The 21,601-nt window shown below is 46.6% G+C and overlaps 1 protein-coding gene across 2 annotated transcripts in view; it reads left to right on the top strand.

Moving 5' to 3' along the window:
• The window catches only part of LOC135388423 (uncharacterized), an 84,789-nt gene extending 64,208 nt beyond the window's left edge, over positions 1 to 20,581 (top strand). For both annotated transcript variants that reach the window (XM_064617980.1, XM_064617979.1), the window contains one exon: positions 20,408 to 20,581. The gene's annotated coding sequence lies outside the window, so the exon portion shown is untranslated. The remainder of the gene's footprint in view (positions 1 to 20,407) is intronic.
• Positions 20,582 to 21,601: the final 1,020 nt, after the last annotated feature.

Here is a 21,601-nt window from a genome sequence, read left to right as displayed (position 1 = left end):
AAGTGGGCTGAAGAAAACGACTTCAGGTTTTCCGCGCAAAAGACATCGTGTGTTGTATTTACGAGGAGGCGAGGCACATTTGCTGAGCCCTCGCTGCTCCTAGGTGGCAACACACTACCAGTTTCTGATGAGCAAAAGTTTCTCGGGGTGTTGTTTGACAAGAAGCTGTCTTTTGTGCCACACATAAACTATGTAAAACAGAAGTGCCTGAAGTCCTCCAATATACTCAAAGTTTTTTCCCATCGATCATGGGGAGCCAACAAAGTCACACTGTTGCGGGTCTACGACTGGGTTGTGCGGTCAGTACTTGAGTACGGGAGTGTTGTGTATGGCTCGGCACGGCCTTCGGCATTGAAGGTGTTGGATCCCATCCACCATGAAGGCATCAGACTCGCCACCGGTGCCTTCCGGATGTCCCCTGTGAAGAGTTTATATGTTGAGGGCAATGAATGGTCGCTCGAGAGACAGAGAGAATTTGAACATGTGAAGGCTGCGCTAAAGTACAGATGCCAGGGCAATGACCCAGTTGTACACTGTAGTGTGAACCCTGCTCTGGAGTGACTCTTCCTTGCAAAGCCCTCTGTTGTACCCTCGTTTCCGCTTCGTGTGCAGGCGGCGAGTTTCAGTGTGGGATTCAGTCCCTTTGACGTTCCCCTGCAGCAGGCGGTCCTCGATGCAGCGCCTTGGCAGCGACACCTAACGCAATCCAACTTAAAAATAACACAGTTCGACAAAAAATCCACTGCACACACTGTTATTCTTCAGGAATTCCTGGAGATTCACCATGACTTCGGGGACCACCGCGCAATCTACACTGATGGGACCAAAGTAAGCAATGGTGTGGCAGCTGTTGCCCTTGAAGGTGGTTCTATTATGATGGCACGCTTCAACACGAACGCCACAGTTTTCACCGCAGAGCTTTGCACGATTCTCCTGGCTCTGCAGCACGTTCAACAAAATGACCTTCAAAACTCAGTTATTCCCTCCGATTCAGTAAGCTCTGTGCATGCGCTACTTTCATGCTCTGACAGCAAGAATTACCTTGTCCAGCGAGTACGAGCGCTTGCGACTGAACTTTGTTCCCAAGGCCTCTCGATCTGTCTCTGCTAGGTCCCCAGCCACACTGGGATCCCGGGGAATGAACGAGCCGACTGTGAGGCTCGGCGAGTGTTGGCACAAGAGGAGTCAGCTCTAGGACTACCCTATCTAGACATCCTGCCAGTGTTAGAGAGCTGTCTACACACAGTGGCAGCAGGAGTGGGACATGGAAGCAAATAACAAGCTTCACGTCGCACAGCCACACGTTTTCCCCCTGCACCGGACTGAACACATCAATAGATCCTCCGAAGATCTCTACACTCGATTGAGGATTGCGCACACATGGCTCACGCGTCACCACCTGCTCAGAGGTCAGGATCCGCCAGTTTGCGTGCACTGCGGTGACAGCTTGACTGTCTTTCTTGTACTGACATCCTGCCCTCACTTCGAACACCAACGCCAACAGTATTTCACCGCCATCTACAGATACCATGTCCCACTCCACCCTGCCCTTCTACTGGGTGACAGTCCTCTTGTGCCGTTTGATAATGTTATCCAGTTTTTTAACATGTGTCATCCTGTATATCTCATCCTGGATCATCTCATCGCTCATACTTGCAGATAGCTTTTAACTGCCAAACTCACTTGTTATCGTGCTCCTCCTCTCTCTCTCATCCTCATCTCCCACACACTCATCATAGTTCTGGCACTATTTGGCCTTCGCCGCCTTTGTGCCACTAAACCCATAGTCTCTCTCTCTCTCTTTCCCCTTCACCTCAAATGTGAGAGGGGGAAAGAGCACACTATCGCCTCTTGCGTCCTGCAAAAAGATTAAAAGACAACAGAAAAGGCAGCCCAAGCTAAGGGCAGTTCCAATAGCGTCACCCAAGGAGGATATACATACTAGCTGGAGTAGCGGCGGCCTATACCTCTCTGTAAGCAGCGGTGAAGCCAGGGGCAGGTCTCGCTCTTTTGCCCTAGAATTCAAGATGAATGATTGATTGTGTTCCAGGGCATGCACGTTATACCGCCTACTCACCTGTTAATTAGTCACGGAGATTCAGGGGTAAGGGGTTGCTCAGCTCTCCGTGCGGCCGGCAACTAGCCGAACAGCGCAGGCTCTATGGCGGAGGGAACAACAACTTTATTTTCGACCTTGGAGAGTGGGGAGTTTCATCGCCACAGGCGATACTCTATCCCATTGCTGGATGGAATGGGGGGAATAAAATAACGAGCCCCTTCACAATAACGATCGAAGTCCGATGGTGTCCAGAAATGTCAGAAGAGCTTTGAGCGCAGAGTGTTGCTGGGCTGGATTGGGCCAGGGACCAAGCAATTTCGATACGGGAGAAATGGCGAGAGTCCAGCTTACGAAGAGACTCGGAGAGTGTGGTTCGGGAAGGTTCGTAGTGAGGGCAATGAAGAAGAATGTGCTCCAGATCCTCAAGAGCACCACAGTGGCAGCAGGTGGGAGAGTCAACTTGCCTCAAGCGGTAACGCCACTGAGCTGTAAAGGCCACATCGAGGCGCATTCGGTGGATTAATGCAGCATCTTGACGAGAGGTGTTTCGTGGCATGCGGAAAGCGAGTGTGGGATCAACTCTGTTCAACATAGAGGGGTGAAGAATGTCGGTTGTCCGTTGGCGGGAAGCCAGGGGTGTCACTAGGCGTCGCAGAATGGAATGGCGGTCTCCTCTCAGCAGAACAATACGGGTCCGTTTCCGATACGAGAGTGCTGCTTCTGCGGCGCTGTCGGCCTGCTCGTTCCCCACGACACCACAGTGGGCTGGAACCCACTGGAGAACTAGCCTGTGGCCTGCGGCGTAGATAGTGTGGTAAGCCATTAGCACGTTTGTGACTAGGGGTGCGGATGGGCCTCGTATGTGCGGAGGGAAACTTGCATTGTTCCTGACCATTCCTTTGTACTTACAAATGAAAGATGATTCCTGGGGTGTTCTTTGTGCTTCCTGGAGGAGCTTTGTGTATCCATGCGCAATACTCTAGCCAACCATGCTCGCAATGATGCAGCGCGGCTCTAGGTTTGGCCCTGGTAAGATGGCGTCGTGTTGGCTTCACTTAGAGGATGCCCCTGCCACTCGAGCAGTATAGATGTATCCTCCTTGGCGTCACCTGATACTTTTGTTTTGTTTCCGCAAGTTACAGGTCATCTTTGACGCATGAAGCGGCACTGTGCTCCTTCACCCTCTCACATTGGGAGTGATGGGAAGACGCGTCTCTGGAGATGCGCAATGAACAAAATAAAGAAAAAAATAAAGAAGAAAAAGGTGTTCCTTCACGAATTTTTTGCAGACGATCCATCGAACGAATTTTTGTTCTGAAAACGGCTCACGGTACGGTATCAGGTGACCGAAGACCCCCATATGTTCTCATTGGGACAACTTTGTAGCTTTCATAATTAAACAGTTAATTATTGAAAGTTAATTAGGACATTGCATTAAGAGTTTGCTGGTGCCCTCTTTAGGAGTGCAATTCAGCATATGCTATATTGCACCTGACTTCGTCTTGAAAAAAGTGATATACGAGGTGTGTTTAAAAAGTAATGCGACTGCTTCAATAAAGGAATGTATTTATTCGTTATTTACAAACCGACATTGGCACCTTCGAAATAGTTCTCTTGGGAAGCCACACATTTGCTGAGACGTTGCCCCCACTCCTGGTAGTAGTGCTGGAAGTCAGCAAGCGGAATTGCTTTGAGGTGGTCCGTTACGGTCTTCTGAATGGTATCGACAGCGCCAAGATGGCGCCTCTTGAGGTGACTTTCAGTTTGGGGAACAGAAAAAAGTAGCACGGGGACAGATCAGGGGAGTATGGGGGCTGAGGTACCACTGATATCCCTTTTTGTGTCAGTAATTGGGTGACAGAGTGCTGTGTGACAAAGAGCATTGTTGTGCTGCAGCATCCAACTTTGAGCAATGCCCAGTCTCATGCGAACAACTCTTCTCCTCAGTCTCTCGAGACATTCACGGTAGAACGGCTGGTTGACTATCTGTCCTGGGGCACAAACTCCTTGTGAACGATCGATTCTGCTGTCAAAAAAGCAAATGAGCATTGTTTTGATCTTGGACTTGCTCATTCTTGTTTTTTTGGGGCGTGGTGAGCTTAACGTGTGCTACTCCTGACTCTGGCGTTTGGTCTCCAGGTCGTACTCAAAAATCCAGGATTCGTCAGCAGTGATCACGTTTTAGAAGAAATCGTCATCAGTTTCAATGCGGTCCAGGAGATCCAGACAAACAGCTTTCCAATGATCTTTTTGCTCAGGTGTCAGATTTTTGGGTACCATCATGGCACGCACTTTCAGTATGCACAAATCTTCGGTTAACATGTCACGGACTGTTGCAACATTCAAGTTCAATTCACTGCTTATCATCCTCACATCACCATACATCACCATAGTTTTTCTTCCATTCCCAGGTTTCCCATTTCCCATTCATTTCCAGGTTTTCTTGTGTTTTTGATGTGCTGGTTCTTCCTGATCGGCGTTCATCTTCCACACATTCACGACCCTCAAAAAATGCCTTGTGCTATTTGAAAACTTGCCATTTGTTACGACCTCCTCCCCATATGCTTGCATTAACTTTTTGTAAGTGTCCGTCGGGGTTTCGCCAAGTTTCACACAAAACTTGATCACACAGCGCCACTTTAACTTCTTCTTTGTCTGCATGACACACTAACAAAACACACTTCGCTAGAACGCGTAGCGAGGGGAATGCAGTGAAGCTAGGGAGCACAAACTCTTACTGGGCCCTGAATAGATGTTCACTGAAGTGGGAAGTGTGTCTGCACGTTTGCAGCGTTGCCAGACCATGCGCTGCACGCGCAGTCGCATTACTTGTTAAACACAACTCGTATCTATCTTAAAAAAATCTGTTCGCATTTAGCTGGGACACCCTGTATAGTGATTTACCTTTATTTGGCTACAACAATGTTGATCATGAACGACAACCACACATAACAAGTGCGATTAATATGAAAAAAGTGCCAATTATTTTATTTGGCCAATTATTTTGCATGTTATTATTTGGCATTTTTATGTGTGCTAGTAGAAAAATCACCGATCGATGTGCTTACATTTCGGTTTCAGTTCAACAAAGCACGGGTTGACAATATCGTCGACGAATTGTTGTGCATTGATGGATGCAAGCCTGAAACATAGGAACAGAGAATAATAAAGAAAACACACTATTTTCGCATGCTGCGCTATGCCAACTCTGAGCTCCGGAAAACAAAAAATTAATTTTCCAGAGAGCATTCTAAGTTCGTCTGCAAGAGGAATAATATATGTGGTACATACTACACTCATTCCGTCTGTAACTGTTCGAAATGCGATTTGAGAAGATCTTCATGCAAGCAACACTGCGTTCCGAAGCGACTAGGACGCACAATGTACGAAGCGTTTCACAGCATATTGGTGCATTAAATGAGCAAGCTAAGGAAGGATTTGTTCACGAATGAACTGGGCGCACACATTAGTGTTTGGAATAATTCGAGTTGTCTCCGGCAGATTGTAATAATCCATATACACCACGTTGACTTGTGCGCATCATTAGTTTTCTGGCAAAATCGCCCTACGCTGTTAATTTTTGCTCGTCAGTAATTTCCTCAACACGTAGCAACCAAAAGCGTATGCAAACTGGTGAGGAAATATCTATATCGCCAGCACGAAGATAGGAACATGAAGAAAACGCCAACATGTGGGGCATCAGATTCTGGTTCACCGGAAGAAGATGCTTAACCCATATGACGTTCATGTATTATGATAACGTCACACAACAGAAATGGCTAATCGGGAACATAAGCTTACCATTTGCAGAATAGTTCCACTTTGATTTTTGCCCGTGTTACCTGTCAAACATGCAGTCCTTACACATGCGTCTTTTAATTGCCTCCTCTTGAGAAAGCATGTCTTGACTTGTCTTCGGCTTAGGCATCCGTCGCCACGCTCGAGAAGCTTCACGTGCCAGCTGCTGAGCATTCGCCCCCTTCCTCCTCACGCTCTCTGCTGGGAATAGCCCACGTTTGGCGTTCACGGTGCTTTTCTGGGGCATATTCTTGAATTGTCCAATTGGGCATTCATCCAACGTTCTCGGGACGTATAGAACTCGCAGTGGTTGTCTGGGGCGGCAGCACAATACACGTCCGTCTCCTCTGACTGCAAAACCTGCACAGGCAGCTGTTGGCCTGTTGTTTTTGAGGTGGGCGTCTGTCAAGCACTGAATCCAGAAGCTGCTCGTAACTGACGAATGGTGTTATCGTAGCGACCAGTTTCGTCTCCGTATCTAGTATACAGTGTCGTTGCAACGGATCCTTGGAATACCTACACATCATTGTCCTCCATTACTGCTGTCTGTCGAGGAAGTCTCTGGATAGCAACGACAGTTAACATTCGCTCGCATCGGACATGTTGACATCCCAATGCCTTGCAGACGACAGCGGATCAAAAGCGTCGTGGTCCAGATTCTGGAGGCAGCGTCTGCTCTTGTCGTTTATTTCATCGAATAACAGCTGTGGGCATTTGTGGGGCAGACAGCATGTGGGGTTTTCGATGGCGTGTTCAGCAGTTCACAAGGAATAAAATGACACTATGACTTAGAAATTGCCCGAAACGGATGCGACTGTCACTTTAAAGCATGAGTTAGATCTCTATTCTCCGTGAACATATGGGAAAATAGCAGCAGAGCTTTGTGAGCATTTGTCGCGGCTCCGTGCTTCCTGGAAATCATATCAGGGCTTCTTCGAAAACCACAGCTATAATGGCTGTTAAGGGAAGACGTGGCTTTCAACTTCCTTATTTTAGGGAGAATCTTGATGAAAATTGGTGGAGATATGCATTATATATTCCTGATGAATATAATCCAATTTCAAGGTGATCTCCCTCGTAGTTTATTTAATGAATTTTTCATCTCTCGTATTCCTTCCATTTTGCAGAGCGCCTGAAGAATCTAACAAATCATAGTGCTTCGTCTTCAGCTATGTACCCAGATGTATGCTACATGCAATGACATTTTTCGATTTTTTAATTTCATGCTGTACTTATCTTTGATTTGCGTTTTTCATCACCTGTCAGGGACACGCAAATCTTGCATGCATGCAATTTACAAAATCATAAATTCCGTGCTTAGATATCTGAAAAACAAAAATGTCACTGCATCCAGTTATGTTCTGCAACTCTATCAAAACAAACAGAACCAAAATCGATGCAGCGGTTGCAGAGGTATCAGCAGTGCAAGCCAAAAATGCCAAAAGACATGTCTTGAGAAAACAAAGATTGAAGCTTTATGCGTCATTTCTCACACTAAAAAGCCGCAGGGTTGTAGTCCTTTGTGTCCTTTCCCTGCTGGGACTTTTTTTGCTTTGTGTCCTTTCACCTGGAGAGCCTCTGCAGCTTACCCTTACGGAGGAGGTCTTTCTCAGCACCTAGTCGTAGCGCGTATGCCCCAGGTTTTCTACCAGTTGAAGAGCAGAACTCTGTGTAGGCACAGAGGTTTTCAGAATTGATCCGACAGATTGCCTCAGTCACAGCGCAATCGAAAAATCCACCAGACCGTGTCTGGTGTATTTTTTGCTGTCACATCACAGCGGGAAATCGTGTTCTCTTGTGTGGCCGTGTCTGGTGCATCCTGATGTGTTGCCGTGCCTGATGTGTACCGATGTGTTGGCGTATCTGGTGTTTACAGACATGTTTGTCATACCTGATGTGTACCAGCGTGTTGCCGTGCCTGATGCATGTCGACACACTCCCTTCTGGTGTCTCATATCAGCTGGTATGTGTGGTGTTTCCGAGAGAATACACCGACATATATTACACTCAGAGTTAAGACAGTACGATATGCAACAGAAATATAGTGATATATATGGTGCCCAAATGCTCTGTGTGAATACAGGCTATTTTCACACGCTTGCCATTTGCATTCAATATAGCGTATTTTGTGCTATTCATATGTGTAGCCTGCACTGGAACGTGCAACAAATAGCAAGAGAACACCTGTTACATGTTTTGACTTTGCTGTTTTTATTGAGGACCTCGTGTCCATGTTGGTGTGCGTCAGACTGGGCACCAGGGGACGCACCACGGACAGCTTGACCCTACTGCGTCGGAGCTCAGATATTTTCAGCGAGAGCCAGAGCCTAATATTCTTGGTTGCCTTAGCGGTGCTCAGCGGTGCCTTGGTGCTCAGTGAGGCATGCTCATCCTTGGAGAGCAGTGGACAAATCACTAAATGTAGGCTCTTAGCAGCATTTTGTGTCTTCTTTCCCCTGCATCTCTCAAGAAACTGAGGGTCTGAGAAGCGCTCTGATAGAAGCTCTCTGCTCTGTCTGAGAAGACAGGCAGGAGAGCAGCAGCAACATATCTTGACAGCTTGTATTTGTTGATTTGCTTGCGACTATCCCTTGACATCTGCAGCCCTGTGCCTACATCCTTATACCAGCTTGTGGGCCCCGGTGGAGAGAGCTCGTGATGGGACTCGTCGTCAGTAGACGTGACATGAAAAAATGTGGCCATCACTGCCCTCTGCATGTCTTCCACTTCAGCATGGTTTCTGAGAGGCACCCTATAGTAGAGAGGCACCCTTTTTGGTGATGGCTGAGCAGTTCTTCTTTGCACATGATTGATGCAGTCCTCCTTTTTCAGTGGGACAAACCCATACGTTTGATCCTTACAGAAAGCGAGGTATGTGAGGCTGTCGCCTTCGCACACAACGTTCGTGTAGTGGGACCAACGAGGGAATAAAAAAATATTTGGTATGCAACTTGTATGTGTCTTATGTGTAGCCTTACTGAGCCGAATGCATGCAAAAGCAAGCTGCTCGAGCTCTCAAGAGCTCATAGTACTACAGTCGTTTGTCCTTAGTGTTCTTTCCTGTGCTGAGCGTGCTTTCAAAAGTACTTCGTCAGTGCACTTCTCACTTGATGACTTGTGTTGCTACATATGTCTGTGTTGTGAGATGGCTGGCCGTACTGGGTGTCTACTGTGTGTGCCTCTTGCAGCCACTGTTGCTCCATACAGTCTTTTAGGCCTTCACAGATATTATTCAATGTGCAAGCAGCACGGATAGCACGTTTGGTTGTTGGAATTCTGCATTCCATGCGCTTCATTATGTATCTGAAGCGTGCCTTCAACAATTCGTCTTGTTTTTGAGAGATTGCAGTTGAACGCTGCCTCGGGTGTGTCACCTGATGCACTTGCGAATGGTTTCACCAAATTTGCTGTAAGAGGAAATGCCTGGTCGCACAGTATTATGTTTGCAACAGGGGTTCCCTCAATGATGGTCACAAGTGAACGGAAGTGGTCATCATTGACAAGAGTACACAGTCTGGAGCGCCCACACACATGTGCGTCGTGGCACCTCCCAGGGCTGCCCAGGTTTATGTACCTGAATCGATATCGGTGGGCGACTAACGGAATGAGTATGATGCTGTACCTGCATGGAAAAAGAACAGAGATAAAATTGCATGCGTATTGGTTCGATACGACGAGTAAGGGTCAGTTTGAAATGAGTCTTGGATGGAAATAAACCTGTCTTAAAGGGGTTGGGACACTTTCATGATGTGGTTCATTACACCATGGACCCACTGTACTGCACGCCAGAATACTGAGGAAAAGATAATTATTATTCTACGTGTCATACTTGGCGAGATACTGGCCCTTGAACACACTCCTGAGCAAAGCGCAGACGTCACAGCAATCGGAGCTGCATCCATTTCCACTGGGAGCCGTAAGCACATGACTTCTCATTCGCTGCCTCACTGGCGATGGCGAGGGCTGTGATGTCAGAGCCGCATGACTTTCGGTATTCGCTGTGCACATTTTCTCTGCTTCTGTTACCCTCTTCGCTGTGAAACTTTCAATGCAGGTTCACGTCAGTGCAAAGAACTGTCTTTTGTATTTATCTGGGATAATCTGGGGTGACCTGTCGCAACCCTCTTTAACTTCGAAGTCTTACAAACTACATGCTGATCACGCATGCTTTGTCATCCTTGTAATTCTAATGTGTGCTCGTACAGTTACAACGTAGTAATTATCTATCCCTAACATCGTAATTATCTGCCCTACATAGTAATTATCTGTGCACACTACACAGAGAGATGTGGTATTACAACACTAAATTGACGAAGAAAGCTGCTGTGTAACTTACTAACCCTTGTAGTTGTGGTAGTCAACTCCATGGACTTTTAGGGGGAGACAGGAAAGTGGCAGCCATCCAGCACACCGACAGCATATGGAAAACCGGTGAGAAAATGTGGAAAAAAACATGTGGAAAATTATCGAACGGGCAACAAAATACGAGGTGAACTTGCCGTTATCAACGTACATTTATTATTATTGTAAAAAGAACTGCGAGAGTGTGGTTTGCATTGTACCGGGGATCTCAGCCTTTAAAACAACTTTTCAAATAGCCGCCAAGTGCTGCACTGCTTCGGCACCGCCGTGAGCACTCCAGCAAGAGTGCTCCAACACAGCAACCCCGTTCGAATTATCCGAATTTCCGAATTAACAGGGGTCCAGTTATCGAGGTTTTACTGCATCAAGTGTTCTCCAGTGGATCGTGGCTACGAGCAGTAGCAGTTTTCGGAGGGCTCTCATTGGTAGAAAGAGAACTTCCGGAGCTTTGTAGCAAATTCATTAACCATCCCATGACTTTTCCATCTAGCATCCAATTTCCCTGGTAATCATGAGGTTTTCCAAGTTTTTAGACACCCTGTAGTTGTATATTATGCACACTTGCATAAATGTTGTGACGAATCCAATGTAATTACTGGCGGGTAATATGTATATAATGCATATATATATATTTGCATATAAACATTGTTCTGATGATTCTCATGTGTCGAATAGTTAACTTACACTCATGTAAAGTGCTGCTGTACGATTGCGTCCCTGTAAAGGAATCAGTCTTGCTGCCCCTTGTAATGAGGCATCATCACAGGGTCATCGTCGTCTGAGTCGCTGGGGGCCTCTCTCACTTCGCTGACGAACTGCTTGGCGATGTTATGCAACACTCAGCAAGCCGTGATGAGGGGCAGCAGTGCCGGGTTGCAACACACAGTTTCAAGTGAAGGTAGTGAAACTGCTGCTTCAGCTGGCCAATCGTCCTGGAGCGCATATCAACCATGCTGTACAATGAAATATTACAAAAGGTCAGGGGATATTACAAAAGGCCGTTCAACGACAGCCCGCGTTGTCGAATGCGAAGTGTTGTAGTTCGCTTGCGGCCTGTCTCGTGGCTGGAGGAACGGAGTCATGAGCCAGCATTTGCATAGGTAACCACTGTCCCCCAGGAGAAGTCCGGTGTGGACCCCACGTTCAAACTCCCTGTGAATGGTGCTTTCACGCAAAATCCGGGAGTCATGGGTGCTTCCTGACCAGTTGGCGACCACATCCAGGATCCTACAGTCAGCCGCTACAATTAGTTGGACATTGATAGAATGGTAGTTCTTCCGGATGAAGTAGGATCCGTAGTGTTCCGACGGTTCCTGGATGCGGACGTCCGTGCCGTCTATCCCACGACTCCAGGAAAACCAGCCAACTCCTAGAAGTCCTGCTGCGCTACTCTTACATCCCCAGCCATTGGCTATCTGAATAAATACAGGTCATTGTAGATCGCAACATAAAGTAAGGGTCAGAGAAGAGCATAGACGTGTACTCACTGGACGAAGCTGTTGATGCGCCTGCAAAGTGCAGTGACGACCCTGTGCAGAATGCGGCATGCCGTCGACTCATGCACACTCACTATGTCACCTGCCGTGATTACAAAGTTTCCGGTAATGAGATACTGCAGCGTGTGGAGCACCTCTAGCGACGGCGGAAGCGACTGACTTGGACGCGTTGAGGGCTCGACGTCGTGAGCGACGAGAGAGGTGATAAAAAATATCCCTTCTTCCGTAAATCGAAACTGTCTTTGCAGTTCACCGTCGTCCAGGTGCTCCAGTGGGTTCTCTGGGTCCCGATACACTCTCTGTCGTGACAAGGACCATGCGAGATACAGTTGGTGCCGACGATGAATCCTCGCTGCTTGGTTCATTGCGGCTGACATGTTAGTTTTAAGCTTTAGTGCGGCAGTTTAGGGTGCTTCTAGGACCCTAGGCCGGTGCCCTAGTTTGTGCGGAGCTAGCGCCGCCACTTTAGTGTTCTGAAAGTTTCGTGCAAGCCACTTACAGCTCCAGCACTACGCTAAGTGGAATACTCGTTAAGTGTTACACAAATACATTTCATGCAAGCGGGCCCTGATGTAGGAGGAATTAGAGATACTTAGCTAAGATGCGGAGGTGCTTCTGGAATTGCTAGGGATGTTGCATTGAGATGTCAGATAAATCTCACCAGCTGTCTCGCGCCTATTGTCTGCCTCAAGGGTTGTTGAGCTCCAGCTTTGTTGCTAGTCCTTTCTCCCTGAGGAGAGACACAACCAAGGGTAACGTCATAACTTTGAAACCCAAGAAAACCAGATTCTGAGTTGGTACAAGATGGGATTTGTCGTGATTCACAACGAAGCCCCGTGCATGTAACAGGTTTATGTCCTCCTGCATAAATAATGGTAATTCGACCAGGGGACTGATTCATGATCAGAATGTTGTCCAAGAAGAATACCGGCTGAATACGTTGAGATCGCAGGAAGGCCATGAATGGTTTCATTATCTTGGTCAACACCCTTGCTTGGTGCTGAACTTTGGCCAAAGGGGATGACATTCCACTGACAGCATGTCCCCTGGTTCATGAAGCACAGCCATGGGTTGTCAGACATGTCTATTGGAACTGACATATACGCGTCCTTCAGAGCTATGCGGACAGGAAGTCCCCTCTCAGAAGCAACCCTTTCACACTGTCCCAGCTCTCCATTTTGAAATGTTCGGGAACAACAAATTGATTCAGAAGTTTTAGGTTCAAAAACGGCATCCGCTGTGTTTCCTGTTTGGTACCAGGAAGAAGGGCGACAGAAAACATATTTCTTGTAGGGAGATAGGCGAAATATCTCCTAGCTGGAGAGAAATAGTAGCTGCTCGATTGCTTTTATGGATTGTTTTTATTGGACTGTGACCCTGAGTCACATTGTGTGGGCTGTGTACATTTTAAGGAGGCAACTGTGAAAATTCCAGCCGGTACCCTGATACTGTCTGAAGGACCAATGCAAACCTGGTTAATTGCGCCCACACTGGAAGGCAGTGTTTCGAGTCTGCCTGCAGGCAAGAGAGGAGAGTACAGATGACTTACCCCGAGGAACCCGAAACTTCCTTCCCTATGGTCCGCCTGGGAAAGATGTCCACTAAAAGGGGTGTTTCGTGTGGGATGAGGCCACACTTCTGCTAGCCCCTGGGCGGCTTCTTTTTGCAAGAGATTCTTCCAGTGTATTCCCTTCGCGGGCCTTCCTGAACACCCTGTAGGTTTCGTTTCGGGTGCGTTGCCGATCCAGGAACCGCTGCCCAAAGAGTTAGGTTGCCCCCTCATCTTCTGGGGGTGACTCCCTTGCCATATGAGAGCGGAGCTCCGGTGTAATGTGGGTGAGCACCACCTCTCGCCGCTCATTGCCCAGGGCGGAGAACAGCCGACTGAGGTGAGAGATCGCTACAGCCGTACAGACAGCCACATCCCGCTTGTCCATCCAGCCGTGGGATAGGTCTCCTTCAGCGTCCCCGGAAGCGTCTGAGCAGCACTCTAGTAGAGCCACTAGAGGGCTGAGCGCCGATATCACTGCGGCCTGGGCATCCCGCATCGCCTGGTCCCTTTGGCTAAGGCTGCCACTGTCTTGGTCGGCTTCTCCAGCTGGCTGTTCACCTCGCAAGGACATTTATCACCGGAACAGATAAGAGCTAGAGAGCATGACTGCATTCGTATGGTTGGGCGGGCATTGCCAACACAGGTCCACTACCTAGGCTACGTGTCCACAGAACATCACCTGGATGTTGTCCTGGATGGATACCAGCACAAAAGCTCGCGCCGTGGAGCAATTGTCAAGTACACAGGTTACATCCTTCTTTCCGCAATGAATGTTATACAGCCACAGGCATCCGGAAGCATCTCGTCCAAGCTTCACTCCACTGGAATCTCTTCTCTCTTATTAGTCAAAATGCAAAAGGTGCAATAATGCACCTTCGATGAATACGTTACAGCTCAAGTCATCAAGGAGGACGACCTCTGGATGGGATCATTGGTAGCTTTTGCGCCAATAAACCCTAATTATCATTATCATCATCATCCTCTGGATGGGATCAGTGTTTGACCAGGACTGCGCATATGACGAAGAACGCAAACTGCTTTTCCTACTACTGTCTATGGTGAACACAACAAAGGGTGTGACGAAACTCTTCTTCGATTTTCACATACCGCATGTGGGTGTACAACTTGCAAGGTGCCTTCTTAAGGCCGTAGGCTCTTCAAAATGCACCAATGTTTGGCGAAAATTAACGAATGTCAGCAAGTGCTTCGAGGGGCCTCACTTTCTGGCACCGTCCCAGTCCTGGACTCCAGTAAAAGGCCGTCCATTACTGCTCGTGACACTTTCGAGCACGCCGCCATAATTCAAGCCCATAATGTTTTTAGGAGCAGTATTCGTGAGCTTAGTAAGAACTTTCAAGACTATCAATCCGAGAATGCCAAAGACTTGTCTGCTGAACAGCTGTTCCACATCTAGACCAGTGGAAGGTGTCATAGATATGGCGCTAAGGATGAAACATCTCGAATGTCCCAGCATTAAAATCCGAAGCTGGTGAACCTAGTTCTGTCGCACGACAGCTTGTTCAACCATGCAACTATTTATTTATTTATTTGTACTTTGGTGCCCACCAACGGCGGCTAAGCCTAACGTGGTGGTGCACCAAACACAAGAAATACATAAAAGTAATAAAACCTCCAACAAAGCCCAAGATTCAAAGTGCTATAACAACACTTATGGTTACATAGACATTAATACACTCGTAAACTTAGCAGTTGTCTGGAAAATGTCCACATCATCATTCCGTGAAAAGAATTCGTTGTATGAATCCGATGAAGCAGTGCCACTTCTGGACGCGGTAATGTGTACTGACGGTAAAAGTACTCTTAGTTTAGTGCCAAAGGTGTCACTATGCACAAGTGCTGTGGAATTCTCATCGGTCAGCACCATTAACGTTCACACACTGCACAGGCATTAATGCAATTGCGCAGCGGAATGATAATAAACCTCTGTGAGATGTTCATTCTTCTGGCATTATTTACTTACCCACAGGACCCGAGGATATCGCAGTGGGTTTGGGGTGCAATGAACGAGACGTGTCATAAGAGTGGGTGCACATTTCCAGTACATCAACGTCAAAACGAGCATCATGGATAGCAGTGATAAAATAGCTACACACAGCTATAATAAAAGTTATATATGTAGTTATGCTGCTATAATTATAACGGTCGTGTGCAGTGCATTTTTCCCGCTGTGCTCCTCCTAAGAGACGTCTCAGCATCCTGCTGTGGGCTTCATGCAGCCTGTGTGGGGTCGATTTTTTCTGTCTGGTAACCTTTGTCCTGTGCTGGATGCGAATCTGTAATAGGGCTACAGATCAGGATGAGGTCAGAGCGAATTAAACCAACTAAATCTGCTTCGGGTGACTGTAGAAGCCACACTTCCAGACATTCTAAGTGCGTCGCGTCTCTTAAAAATATGGCCGAGGACTCTCTTGCATTAACTTTACTGTACCTGAGCTATCCCCAGCCGAGGGAGCAATGGGCCCTCCCAGCATCCTCTCCAGCTCCGCCCGGGGCACCAGGGTCTAAAGCAATGCAGGAGGTAGTGTCTCACGTTGGCTGACACTGCCCCACACCCACAAGTAGATATTTCTCTAATAGTGAACCTTTCCAGGTATGCCGGGAACCCCTCATGCCCTGTCCACAACTGGGTGAGAAAGCAATCGGGCTCGGGCAAACTGTCCATCCTAATTGATCTCATCCAGTGTTTGATCCAATGATTGTATTTATTCCAGGCACTGTCCCACCTATTCCAGGCTTCGTAGTTAATCCAACCTTTTAGGGTTGCCTTGGAGATACCTGGATCCCGTGTAATTGGGCCCTCTCTGGCTGCGGTAGCATCCCGATCAGCTAGATCGTTTCCCAAGACACCACCAGAGTGTCCATATATAAAATCAAACTTCAGAGAGAGGGACCACTAGCCTGAACTATAAGTTCCTTCAGTTACTGTACCCTACGGTTGGTGTGTGAGGGGTTTGCCACAGCGTGCAACAGGGAGGCTATCCGTGTACACTTTTACGCGGCCCACAAGGCTTCATTCTATTAGAAACTTAATTCCAATGTCCATGGCAGCCAGCTCTGCCTCAAATACACAGACGTGGGGGGTAATCCCATTTTACCCACCTGAATTAAATCCCACCCCTTTCATAAGACAGAAGCCAGCCACTACCGTATTATTGGCTTTGGTTCCATCAGCAAACTAGCTATATCTGCTGTAAGAGACCCGGTCGAGCTTATCAAAGTTAATACGAATTTTGTCCCTTGGGTGAGTACTCCGTATAGGATAGGGTAAGTCCACTTGGTCAGGCCTCACCACCCTGTCATCACTTCCCTCCCAGCCTGCCAAACCCTATGGAATAACTGCTCTGGCCATGCCTTAATGCTAATGTGCATAACCCTGCATATTGCTGGTAACAGCTCATTAGGGACCATATTATATCCCTTGCACATAAACATATCCCCCCCCCTTGCACACTTTGAGGAGGGTATCCTCCACATTGAATCCAGCTTCCTTATCATGTGGCTATTGTCAGTATCTTTAAACCAAGCCCCCACCCCATATAATATCACTCTTTCAATACACCTGCAATACAATTTCTTATACTAGTCAGTGACATCGTTGACTTGTGACTTGTCATTGGGAATCCACTATTTAATCCAGTGGTCGAGATCCGACCATTCATTTCGCCACATTCTCTAAGCCTGCTCAAAAATACAACTTTTCGCAAATGCTTTTCCACAGGTTGATCTCTTGCCAAATTAGCAAATTGGTCGGCCAGGTCATTCCAGACCACCCCAGAGTGGCCATGAATAAAGTTAAATGAAGAACTCAACACTCCCCTTAACTCTTAAATGCCCAGTTACTGTGATATGTGGCATATAGTTGTTTTGCTTATTTAACAGTGTGGTACAGGCTTTCCAACCATCGCTTCATAGTTTGAATGCCTCCAGCTCGAGCTATTGGAACGGGACTTCAAAATCACAATGGTCACCTGAGACCACATTGGAAACACATCAAACTGCACCTTTACTGGCCTGAACCACAGTGGCCTGGCCACCTACAGTGCTGCATGCTCAGTATGAAAAGAAAACAAGAAATTTGACGTAGGCGTGCAACAGAAGTTCAGACAGCATTTGGCGCACACAATCTTGGTTATCCCTTTACACCCTGGCATCTTGCACCTTCCTTGATTGCCATACTTTGGCCAGTGGGAGTTTTGATCAAGCCGCACGTCTTTTGTTGCCGGCCCTCACTTGCATTTCTCCTTGTGCAGAGTGTCTACGCTTCTTTTCGACGACTTTCCATTGCCACTTCTGCGGGGTTTGTGAATAAGACTCAGTGTATACGCAATTTCTGCTTTGAAGTCTGAAAGACACTTCACGTCTTTTTTGTGTGTGTCTGTTTTGCGGCAGTGTTGCTTGTACATAAACCAGGCGTTGATACAAATCATACTAAGTGGAAGAATATCTTCATGTACCACTTTCTAGATTTGAGGGGTGTGCGGGAACAATCTGCCAATTGGCACTCCTTCCCAAACACCATTTTGGTTGGAAAAGTACTAGCATTACTAGGCCTCGTATACTGCACGCTGCCTATTCTTTGTCACGCTGCTGTTCGGTTAGTGGATCATGCCAGTGAACTGTGTAGCCTACGGATGCGGGTCAGTTTTTTTAGATTCCTGTCGGCAAAACTCTATCCTAGCAAAGACTTTCTTGGGTTCCAGCAGTGAAGCATTTGGCGCCCGACGGCGCTCAGTGGGAACCAAGCGATCACTCGCGTATATGCAGTGCGCATTTCCTAACATGTGAGAGACATCGTTTGTTGTGTTGTTTCACCAACATTTGAAACATTGGATAATGAACTGAACCATCTTGTTCACCTGCACGGACTACCGTCACAGGACAAAGGGCACCCAGACTACGTACCAAGTGTTTTTGTGTACAAGAAACACCGACCGGACACAGCTTTGCAGCGCTACGCTCGCTGGCAGAAGCATCGTAGATGCGACACAGGTAATGAAGAAGAGACTAGCAGGTCTAGGACATTTCGGAGCACGGACATCTCGGTGCACAGACAATTCGGTGCGCCTCCTTTCCCCCGAGCAAAGCAAAAAGAAAGATTACAGCAAAAGACGTTTATCAAAATTAAATGCAGCGTGTTGTGTGACACAGTTTGAGTGTATGCTCGATCTAACAAAACAATAATTTGCCTTTTGTGTCACTTTATTTCGATTCACTTCTAATGTACTGAAAGACCATGTATGCACTAACGAGAGAGCATCGCTTTCTGGAGATTTTTCCTGATTAACCTGATAAACACTACTCAACAAATAAATTAATGATAATGAATGGGGAAAATAACACTACACACACGGACATGTAATATGAAAATCTGTCGTTTAGGTATGACACGGATGGACAACACAACTTGCAGTTGTTTGTGTTGAAAGAATTTATTACAAGGTCAAGGAAGTACAAAGGTGCGGAACAAAAACGTCAGGAAATACTCCAACAGCTGGGAGAATACATACCATAAAAAACTGCATTTACTATGGCTTGACACAATAACTTACAAAATACAACGTAGACGTTTCACCACCTGTACAGGCGGCATCCTCAGTACAGAATGAGCCAACTACTTATCTGTGACTGTGTACTGATGATATACTGTAAAGGATATGATTATTTATTGTTTTTGAAAGTCGTTGCATCAAGCCGGAGTAAACACATTTTTTTACAAAACCATCAGTGGACTTTCCGCATTTTAGTCGCCATTTGTGTGGTACTGGTTTTCCAAGAAAAGAGGAACTAATGGGAGATCAAAAACCTTCCAGTGCACGTTATCTGTACAGGGAATGTTAGAAGGAAGAACAGCACCTCATGTACACCAAGTAGGACCGCCCCCTATAATATGACATACAAAAAGACCTTTCCGATTTTCACCTACCCAGGGAATTTCCATTCCTTGCAGGATTATGCTATGGAGTCATCCGGCAGAATATACTGATGACCTTTTCGGCGTCCCACCATATACTATGTACTATTGCTAGCAGAAAAATAATTTGGCAGCCCAAAATTTTCACGACACGACCACAGGGCTGCACCACTGCATTTCGCTTTTTTTTCCTTCCTCATTTTGCAAAAGCAGCATTGATATGGATTATTTTTATATGCTTTTGTACTTGTCAGGCACGAGAAATTTTCACTGGTTCTGCTTTGCAACTTTGGAAGTAAATGAACGAGCAATAAATGTCCTCAATTATTACATTCATGCTGCACCTTTACCAGCACAGCATAACCTACTACCAGGGGTGCTACCATGTTTCTATACTTGTGCACATGTATGAATTATTTTACTATTGAGGAGTTTCAGCCATGTGCATAGTTGGAATGGCACAGATATTCGATGTTTCCCACTAGTCACAACACAGTGTGTTCTCCGCGACAAACATTTTTTGATTTGTGTCAGCAGACATGACACATAGCCTGCGAAAACAGCAGGCACGTAAAATACTTGGTGTGCGTTTGTCTGCCCCTGCATTCGAAGCACGTTTTCAATTAGATAAGTGCACGGAGGAACACAGTAACATAAGCAGAATAACATGGTATTTCTGTAATAAAGGCATGCATCAGTGAAAGGCACCAGCGAAAGCTTGCTAAATTCTCAATGTGTGGTGAATTCGTAGCGTCAAAAATAGTCTCTGCTGTCATTTTTCTTTTCACGTTGCGTCACCAAAAAGAATGTGCATGGAGTTGTCCATTCACCGAGACGTCCGTGCTCTGAAATGTCTTGTTCCTGAGACTAGCAGCACTAGTTTCCTCGCGGCTGACGTGTATATAGACCATTGTTCCAGTTACACCTGTTGATGAAGATTATGGCAGTATATTGCAAAAAAGCACTGCTCTTCAGATTCTCTTCTTGTGCATGCAGATAATGATGGCACAATATAAAGAAAAGCACAGAAACCGGAGAATACGGTCACACATGTTCCTGGCCCATGTAAAGTTCATGCTAATGGGAGTGATTGTAGTAAGGAAACAAAGAAAAGCTTCTAGAAGCTCTTCTTTGAACGAGGAGCTTCTGATGAGCAATTTTGGCAATGTGAGTGCATTACATTTCTTTCTTGTCGAATTTTCTTGCAGACGCACAAAGCTTGAATGGTGCTATGATGCAGGTGCCAGGCAATGACGACACTCAACTTGAAGTTGGCGATGATACTGCCGTCATGCAAGCTGCACACGGATGTACTCTACTCACAAATATTTTTGTGCTATACAGTATGAAGTTTTCATGATATAAATGTAGTTCTCCGCTTTCTTTCGGATGATTCACAGAATGAAGGAGCCTCCAAGGGTGTGGACGGGGTAACTGGTGCGAGCATGCTGGCACAGTGTAAGAAACTCAGTCATGGGTCAACATTGAACTAGATTCTGCTAGGCTGAACCTAAGATAGCATATGACTTTTTCTATATCAGATGAACATATTTGCATTCAAGGGCAACCATGCCTGTCACGCAAGTCAGCAGTGGGTCAGACCGCTGCATAGACAATTGCACGCCTGCAAAAGGAGCTTAAAGATTTGAAGCTGAAAACCGCTCGTCTAGAAAAGAGCCTAGAAATTGCCAGCTAACGGCTCCTGAATGTAAATAAAGTAAGAGGTTCCAAGGATGATGCCATGTTTTATACTGGCCTACCAAGCTTTGGGTTTTTTGCAAGTCTCAATCGGTACTTACACAAGAGTGCAAAGAATATGTCTTACTGGGGACTGAGCAAGAGAAAGGAAAATGAGTCGAGGGGGAAATGCAAAAAAACTGAGCTTCTTCACAAATTTTTTAGGATACTTGTTCGTCTGAGGACTGGGATGTCAGGAAAGGAGTTCGCAAGGATCTTCATGATTTCAGAAGGACACTTCAGCCGCATATTTTCCACTTGGGTAAATTTCCTTGCACATGATCTCAGCGAGTTAACAACCCTTCCAACAGTACAAGACCTGCAGCCATACCTTCCAAAGTCATTTTGCGGGTTTGAAAACAGTAGGTTGCTCCTTGATGGCACTGAGGTGCGTATCCAAAAGCTGTCTTCACTGAATGCTCAGAGGCAGACGTTTTCCACTTAGAAACATCGTAACACATATAAAGTGGTCGTAAGATGTGCACCAGAGGAGTACATTGCATTTGTATCTAAGCTCTGGGGTGGTTGTGTGTCAGATAGTGTCATCGTAGAAAGCAGTGGCATCCTGGAGGTGCATCATGTTTGACAAAGGCTTCATATTTTGTGCACTTCCCCCAGGTGTTAACTTATACAGACCACCGTTTCGCCAGACCCATGAACCGAAG

Source organism: Ornithodoros turicata, chromosome 3 (assembly GCF_037126465.1).
Source record: "Ornithodoros turicata isolate Travis chromosome 3, ASM3712646v1, whole genome shotgun sequence".
Taxonomy (NCBI): Eukaryota; Metazoa; Arthropoda; class Arachnida; order Ixodida; family Argasidae; genus Ornithodoros; species Ornithodoros turicata.
The sequence above is the reverse complement of the archived record's forward strand: the minus strand, read 5'-3'. Positions and strand labels throughout refer to the sequence as shown.